This window comes from Varroa jacobsoni, unplaced genomic scaffold (assembly GCF_002532875.2).
Source record: "Varroa jacobsoni isolate VJ856 unplaced genomic scaffold, vjacob_1.0 scaffold_931, whole genome shotgun sequence".
Lineage (NCBI taxonomy): Eukaryota > Metazoa > Arthropoda > Arachnida > Mesostigmata > Varroidae > Varroa > Varroa jacobsoni.
This window is the reverse complement of record NW_019213833.1, coordinates 5,927-14,771: the sequence shown is the minus strand read 5'-3', so window position 1 is coordinate 14,771 and position 8,845 is coordinate 5,927. Positions and strand designations below refer to the sequence as shown.

Genomic DNA, 8,845 nt, shown 5'->3' with positions numbered 1-8,845 from the left:
TTGACCGTCCTGAAGACTTTGCGTTGAATCGTATTTTTACAGCCCTATTGATGGGTTTACTATTCGCAGCTTTTTTTTTTTTTCTTTCGACGTTCTCGACTGTTTCTCTTGTGTGAACAAATTGTCGAGATCGTTTCTTCGCTACTGCGTCAAGGTCTGCTAGAAGGTTTTAGCTAGAGGCAAATCAGGCCGGGCCTATTTGGAGCTCTCCAACAATCCTATTAAATGGGTCGATAAGCATTTTCCAACGGTGAAATTCGAACGGACGATTGCATGTTTATGGTTACTATGGCAACGTAGTCAAGGAGATGGGCATAAGCCATTTAGATTTCGACCGGCCCACTATTCACGGTTACTTTGGTTTCACTTAATGGACTAATAATGATCATACAATATATGTATCATTAAAGCGTTCGCAAATAGTATTCTATCTTGTCTACAAGCACTGTGACATTCAGCGGTTCTGGCTTAAATATCATACAGTAAATGTAGTCGTTAGCAGCCGTCTAGCCTTCATGGACCGATAAATCGATTTCAGTTACTCATATATTCAACGTTATTTATCCTTAGCTATGGAGCAGCCTACGAAAGCGCACCAGTTAGGCGAAGGGAAGAGGTTGACCCATGTCATTATCTGGGTTGGGCCCTGCATTTGTTTTCAACGTTTCACGTTCAACTGAAACGTGCATCGTACCTCATATTTGAGCCACTTCCAAATTTTGTGAATGGATAAAAAAATATCCGCATTATAATAAATATATAGGATGGACGACAGTAATCAAAATGTAATTTATTAAGTGTCGTCGTATAATGTCAGCGTTTTCAAAGACGCCATTCATTCCGAGCATGATGAAAATAAACTAGAGCATCAAACGAATCGAATTCGTAGGTGGTACCGATGGCTGGGTGCTAAGAACGTTAGCCCACCGAACTAAAGATAGACCCAGCTGTCAACTATAGTTAAGCGACCATCGTAGAATACATCAGCACAGTGTAAACGACTGTTCGCAATCATGTATAGGGGTAGAAATTGTACGTTATATGTAGCCTACTTATAATCGAAGGAGCACTGGCACAGAGCAGACACGTTGCGGACAACAAATCTGTTTGTAGGGTTTGCACGATACGTAGTTTATTGGTTTTGTTGCCTCCAGTGTTGGTAAACAGTCTCGAATCATGCAACCGTTACGGGTCTTTTGTCAGCCTTCCGTATAATCGATCCTGGCATTCTGTAGGCTTGCATAGAATATTACAATGTAACAGTTTGATTAGGTTAAGATCTGACCAAATTACGTCACCTATTGTTCCTTCTGAAACTGTGCTCTCAACTTTTTTCTTTACTTACTTCACGCACGTCGTCGCAAGCTGCGGATATATTTTGAACTTGAGAGCTCCCTGTTGTATGGGAAAACTATTAATCACATGTACATGTGTTTGTGAAAAGCTTATGTCTCAATACTTAACTCGAGACCATATTCTATGTATTTACGATACACACGAATCATTAAAAAAAAAAAAAACATTTGTATCTACTAGTTCGTATGGAACTGCAGGACATTCGTCGTTAGCAAATTTTCAGTTTGGCGGCTGCCCGTGTTTTATGAGTTGCTTATTCGTGGGTTTCTGATAACTACAAAACCCAGTTAATCAAATAATGGGACATCTATATATTGCTAAACCGATTGGCTATCATCGCTAATAGCATCCTGTACGCGCATATGATTAGCTCGCAATACTGACTTTCGTTAGTATAGGCAGAAAGCGTCAATGAGCAAATTTTTCCTAGCAATGCCCTTTGTCTATTCTCACTTGAATACGGAGGCGCGATACCGTTAATGGTGAGGCATGTCGCTATAATTTAATCTTAAATTTCAATAGTAAACGTCCAAATTTTCAGGCGGACAGGTTCCCTGGTAGAGATGTTCGATTCATCTTGAATAGTTATGTAAGTTTTAAGTCAACTTTTTATACTATAAATAGAAATTTTTTCCGGCGATACTGTTATACGCAGCTAAAACGTTCCCTTCGAAGTCGTATCAAGGATGGTTAGATAGAAGCCGTTAGAAGAGCTATTCATAAACTGGATTTACATCTAATTTCATTTTGAAACGCTTGAAATTCTTTTACTTACTTAATGCCTCACCATCCATTACGTGCGTATTTTACAACGTGAACATAGGAAGCCGAACTTATCGTCGAACTAAAAATATTTACATTTCTGTATTATTGAAGTTTTCACTTTTTGTATTTTGTAGCGGCTATTTGTTATGTTTCGAGCTTATTGTTTACTTCGAACTTAAAATGCTTAGATGTGCGATAGCAATTGATTTTTCATGCCAACCATTTCGAACCCGTCACTCTGTACGAGCTAATAACATTAATACAATTTAACGCATTCATTTATCGATTATTTTTAATGGGGTTTTGCTAAATCCAAGATTCAAGATTTAACGTTCAGGTCACAAACATCGTCAGCGAGATTTGTGCTTTAGGAGACGTACTCTCCAAGGATAGATAAATAAATACACGTCCAAACATAGATGAAGATGGCCTTTCAAAATAAGTTACGGAAAAATACCATCGAACGAGTATGTTAAATTTTCTTAAATGGAAATAGCTTGTTTACAAAAATTCATTTTATTAGAGAGAGCTCAGCTTGCATATATTTCTGGCTCAGAATGCGCATTTATTAGATTGTGTTATTCAATGTGTTCTTGCAAGACCTACGCGTTTCAAATATTGGCGCCAAGCCGCATTAAAGTTGCCGACTCATAACATAGATAAACGCTGCAAAGCCTGCTAAGCCTAATTTCAAGCTATTATTGGAATACTGTTTATAATTTGTCATGCAATTTTTTTATTTTAAACTGCTGCTGTAAAGATCATGTTGTTGTTGTTGTTGTCGTATATATCTTATGTATGGCGTCTGCACAGCCGGTAGCTGAATAAAGAAAAAATATTGAACGTAAGTGTGGTCGAACATACACAGGTATAAAGTTAAGAGATAAAATAATAGGCAAATAAAATATTATGACTGCTAAAGTGTAGCAAGCATCCACCAACTGGATAAGCATAACACTCATAAGCAAAGCAGTTTGTTGGAAATCTGATTTTCTCTTTGCATCGCCATTCAGAGTTTGCTCCTATCGATAAAACCAAAGCATGACGGGCAAAACGCCGATCGTCGCCGACATCATCGCGCATTGTAATGCTAGTTCCGCTATCATCGCTGCTTGCTGATATGCTCCCCCGTTTACGAAAAGATCCGCTCATGATCTAACGTGAACCGTTCAACGTTGAGCCTGCGCAAAAACAAACAGGTCTCGACCCCCTATCTGTTTCCAACAGCAGTCTTATCCAACATCTTATGTGTACGCTTCTGATGTCTGTGGTGTACTAACTTTGCTGTGTATTTATTTACATTGTTTTGTCCCTAAGTATTTGTCTATTCCCTTGCTTATCGTTACTTCAGCGTAAGAAGCGAAGCTTGTTTGATTTCAGGTTAGGACTAAGCGGCGGCGGTCAAATGAGACTTGTTGTTTAGCCTTCGACATTGAAAGACAATTCAGCACCGGAGAGCCCAGATCGAAGAGGTCGGACTGTCGGATTAGAGAAGCATGATGGATGCGGTTTTGTAAGCAGAGGAACAGCGTTAGACAGAAAGAGCAAGGGACCAGTTTCCGTCGCAAAGCAACTTCCTTTTTTCGCCGTTCTCTAGCGACCCGAAAACAGTTTGATCGGTCGCCTGTGCCGCCTTTTCCATGTAGTAGTCGTGACGTCTTTTAGATGTTGGTCCATAAGACGGGTAATCAGCGACGGGTTGCGCCGGAGAATCAGGCCGTCAGAGTATCGAGGGTCGTGGGCTCGCTCTTGGGCCAGGGGCGGGATATAGGCCATGTAGATTGGTGATGGCCGACGGCCCATGACAAGCGATTGCCGTCTTTCCTGAATGAGGTCCCACACAGTTGCTGCTATTGCTAGTGGGCTGATTTCTATAGCAGGGATCATGCTGCTGCTGCTGCTGCTGCCGTACCAACAACGCAGCAATGTACGCCTGCTCTGTCGCTAACTCCAAGACAGCTAGCTAGTGTTTACCTATCTATTCAGCGTATATATATAGCTTGAGGAAGGACAGCCACAACAACAAGCGTCGGCACCACCATCGGCGACCAATCGCCTGATTTCAACGCGTCAGAGCAAACGACACACAATAGTCCGGTTATGCTTATAAATTTTTTTCAATTCTGCGGTTGGAAAACAGAATCGTTGTCGGGTTTACGTAAATGATATGTACGTGAATATGCATAGATAAAGCAGGCCAATTATTGGAACCTTTCAGCTTTCGTACACTAGCGGCAAGCGTGGTTCGGTCTAAGCGGGTTCGTCGCATAACAAATAGTTACTGCTGCCAGTATGACCACAAGCAATATAAGACAGATACTTCCTACATCTTCTCGACGAATAATAAACGAATCTCACCATTTTAGTCGAGCGTTTGCAGTCAGGACGTCGCCGGCGAAGCCTCGAAGAAAGAAGAAATACTGCTGATTCGGTGCCACGACGCCGTCCCGCCTTGCACCCTAATAATCATTGCTTGTCATCGTCGTCGTTGTTGTTGTTGCCAACGACAGCAATCGCTGCCGATTCGTCGGGTCGCTGAAAAAAGTGCACAGCAAAATAAATGAGTGGACGAACGGCCTTTCCGCTGCTCTGCATCTATAAGGAAAAGGAATTGTTTGATCGCGTCCTTTTTAGAATGCTCTCATCGTTGCCGGCCGTTCGGTCATCTCCGGTGACTGTCAGCGAATCACCGCTGGCGCTGTCGTGCCTCTTTTCGTGCCGTGTATCTCTCGCCTTTGTCCTTTGTTCTCTAGCAAGTTTCCGAGTCTACCAGCCGCGGCTTGTCCTATCTGTCAATCCCATATCATATCTATGCCTACTCCCGCTTTTTTCTCACTCTCTCTCGCTTGCTGGCGCGCAACTTTATTAGGACAAATATCATTAGATAAAAAGGCTGCTGCGTATGAATCCACATCTATAGGAAAACAGGACGACGCGAAAGCGTGGTAGTTGAAAGAAAGGCTAAGCCACAAACATTTGTCACGGCGGCGGATGGGCGATTAGCGTATTGTATGAATCTGTGTAACTAATAACGTCTATGGAACACAGACGGTCTCCCTGTACCTATGCGTGTGTACGGTTCTCGCGGACGCTGATGACAGTAAAAAAATATGGAATACGTTATCCGATGCTAAAGCATTGCTCTGACCTCGAATCTATTCATATTGGGAGAGAAAGCTTGGGCAATTGTAAAATGAAATCTATGAACATCGTAAACATTGGCAGAAATCTCTAGAACGACAAAGAATAGGCCATTTTTTCGTTGTGTATATAGATGATCTAAGACTGTATGGTTTAGATGTATCGGCTTACATGTTTTTAATGCAATGACTATTCGGAGATTTTCTACATTTTACGTCAAAAATTAGAAACTGAACACGCTCTCGTTCAAGATACAAGCAATATTAGCGCTTAGCTTTTGAGACATTTTTTTTTTTGTCTAATTTTGAAGTACTTTAATGTACGTTACAGTATAATAAACATTACGTGATATGATGAGGCCTGACGGGTTTTCCAATTTTTTCCAACTTCTGTGTACCCCTCCAAGTGTTTTTTTCTGCGTGATTATTTCGTAAAATTCGATATTGCTATTGCTATGCTCGCATCTTTTTTCTCTCAGTCAACTCAGAGCAGTTTCTGAGATCGTATTTGTAATTTTAAATTATATTTTGTGTTTGTTTCCTCGTGTTCATGACTGCTGTTCGAAAGAGGAATCATTCGGTCACTTTTTCTTGCCGGATCTACGTCGCCGTCCAGACATACGCAACCTAAAACGTCTGTTTTATATTCAGTCAAATCGGCCATTCATGGTTGAGGCGTAGGGTAGATGTATATATATATATTTACATTTAAGTTTGAAATGTGTTATTTTTTGGAGTACGTCGCCTTTTATTTCTCAGTAAACTTTCAGTAATACCTGTAATAACGTCGCAATAGCGAGTACATATCTAACTTCGGGAATAGCGTTAATTAAGTAAAACATATTTCTTCTTTCTGTTTCTGACAGCTTCTGCTCATCTCTCATTCAAATTGACTGTTGGCGGTAGTCCTACCCGCCTTCTGCATTTAAAACATTCGGGCGGATAAACAAGAATCTTATGTAACGAAACCATACATAAAACCCTGTACTAGTTTTACGCGGCGCAAATAGGAACCTTCGTGTTTCTAACTATTCGTCGCAATCGCTTCATTCAGTTCTTCAAAGGAGTAAGCATCATTTCTTCAATCCTCAGGAGTTCCCTGGCGTTTTAAGCGCTACGTGCATTTTAACCGAAGTAGTAACTCGCAATTGAATTCTCCAAATACAACTTGCCTTGGCTATCTTCATTTTTAATTTCTAATCTTCCGCTCCCCTCAGGTATCGAACAAGGCCGATTTGAATATGGTCATCGATGCATTGAGAGAACAGTGTGTGGAGTCACCTAGTTTCAGTATTCCTTACTTCGAGATCATCAACCATTACAGCATGCTAACTAAACTGTCTTCAGCATGGGGACGGCGTTAGCATTCTGTAGAGGTTGGAAAAATGTTTAATGTTTTTAAGGTTCTTATGAATTTTATATTAGTTAGACAAATGGTCCTTTCGGCGTATTATTTCCTTCATTAATAGGCAGATATATGGCCAATATGGGTACACAGGCATAATTCTTCCAGTATATGATTCATATTGTATTACGCCTCAAATACTAACATAAGCTGTCTTCACACGAAACGGATGAGATGTCTGTTTTTAGTGAGTCCTATTTACGTATGACTGTTACTTGTGGTAATGAAAACTTAATTTTAATCAGATTTGAGGTAAATCTCCAAACAGTAGGATGAATTTCTCGTACGTGCCGCATAATCAGAGTTCGAGCTAATGGGTTTTTCATCGTCTTCGACCTTTCTCCTTCAAGTATACTTTAAGGATTCTTTCTTGGTCCCCTGCTCCTCGTAATCTTTTTTTTTTTGTTTAGCTACGGTGACTTATAGAGAAGTAATTTTTAAATTATGCGCTAAGTGCTTGTAAATCTGCATTTGTATTATCCAGTCTGATAATGATGATAAACATTGCTTTGTAGACAAGGCCACATTTAATCATGACGCCTTAATTTTGTAATAACCTGAACGTCGGAACACATTTCTGTTAGTGCCCGCGGTTAGTTATCGCCGATAAAACGCACGGATTCCCATCATGTTTTGTTACCTCGGTACCGTTGTCATTTTGTATCTAAATTTCGGCGCCCGCATTGCCAATACGTTTTTATTAGGGAGCACGCGCTTTACATTGTTATGAAGGCGTGAAGTTTATGTTTGACTGCATTCGATTTTGGTTGTATATGAAGCCTTTTCGCCACTTTTTTTTTACGATGTTTGAAGTAGTGCGCAGTAAATTCATCCGGCGAGTATCAGTGATAAGCGATAGCGTGTCCTGTGTATAGATCTTATGTCGATTATTGACGTACTTTATAATCTTAATATAATCATGTGTTTGACTTTTCAGTCCATTGACGGTTCTCACGCCACGTGGCGAAATACAGTAATTTATTACCGTAGCATGTACCTTATATACTAAATAACGAGAGGTAATTAAAACACACTGTCTTAATAGTAACAAACCGTGCCTCCATTAGCTGTATTATTGTGTAAGCATCGAGTGAAATAGGGTTATATTTGTAAAATGTGTTATAAAGGCCAACTACATAAGTCATGACTATAAGCTTGAAAGAACAATGGCAGCCAGAAACAGTCCTGGTAAAGACAAGTCTTAATTAAACCACATAGGGCACCCATATAACTTCTCTCCTATTGATATAGAGGATTTGCTTATATTTCCGATCCCGCTTAAAATTCATTTGAACAAGTCTTTGTTATCTAACTGTAAATTATTTACTGCTTTCCTCACTGATTAACTGAATAAATTAACTGATTTCGTACTAACGTTTTGCGTGTCCTTACGTTTCACATATCCCAAAAAAACCCTCATTTAGTAACAAGCTATATAGTAATATATATTGTAAAAGACTGCTTTATTCCTTCCCCTTCTGAGGAAAGGCTATTAGTTTTTTTTTTTAAATAATAGCCCCGTGGGCTAATAGACCAAACTTTAAGATACCTATTCTTCGTCAGTGTCTATTCGGTTAAGCAAATATTAGTCGTGTTCACGCTATCAACCTAAGGCGCTAACCTTTACATTACCTTTTCTACGATGCTGTTGCTTTCTTAACACACTTGTCTGCGGTACAAATCCGAACTTTTGCCTTCATGACTGTTACCCACGAGCTCATAAAATAAAAGGTAGAAACACGTCTCTACCTGAGCTATCAGACAGATATAATACATTGTGTGGCGTCTCAGACACGCCGCTAAGGTGAAGTGCCGCACCGGCACGTGTACACGTCCGCATCCGTATTCAACATGGACACCATTCCATACTGCCAACACCTACCCCCCCCCCCCCTCCGTATCACTTTCTGCCTTTTCCTGGCCGCATCATACTCCCTTCAGAGCGAACTATTTGCTAACCAAGTCGTGCGAGTCCCATAGGCGCGTACGAGCTCAACTATCCCACCTATTATTTAGTGTGATTCAATTCAAATTCGCGTAAATGTGTCGAACGTTCTGCTGATCCATGGGCGCCGTCACAGATCTAGTTCCACGGTAGATTCGACTACCCTCTATAGCAGGCCTTATGTCTGTTTACCAGCATGTCAGCCCTGACGATGGCGTGCGAATGAACAAAGGC

The 8,845-nt window shown here is 40.6% G+C and overlaps 1 long non-coding RNA gene across 1 annotated transcript; it reads right to left on the bottom strand.

The window, feature by feature from the left end:
• Positions 1–1,106: 1,106 nt before the first annotated feature.
• Positions 1,107–8,380, bottom strand: LOC147752860 (uncharacterized). The gene is made up of 3 exons (XR_015312916.1): positions 8,299–8,380; positions 4,480–4,656; positions 1,107–1,236 (listed from the first exon to the last, which is right to left on the bottom strand). It is a non-coding gene; the product is annotated as an uncharacterized LOC147752860 (long non-coding RNA).
• Positions 8,381–8,845: the final 465 nt, after the last annotated feature.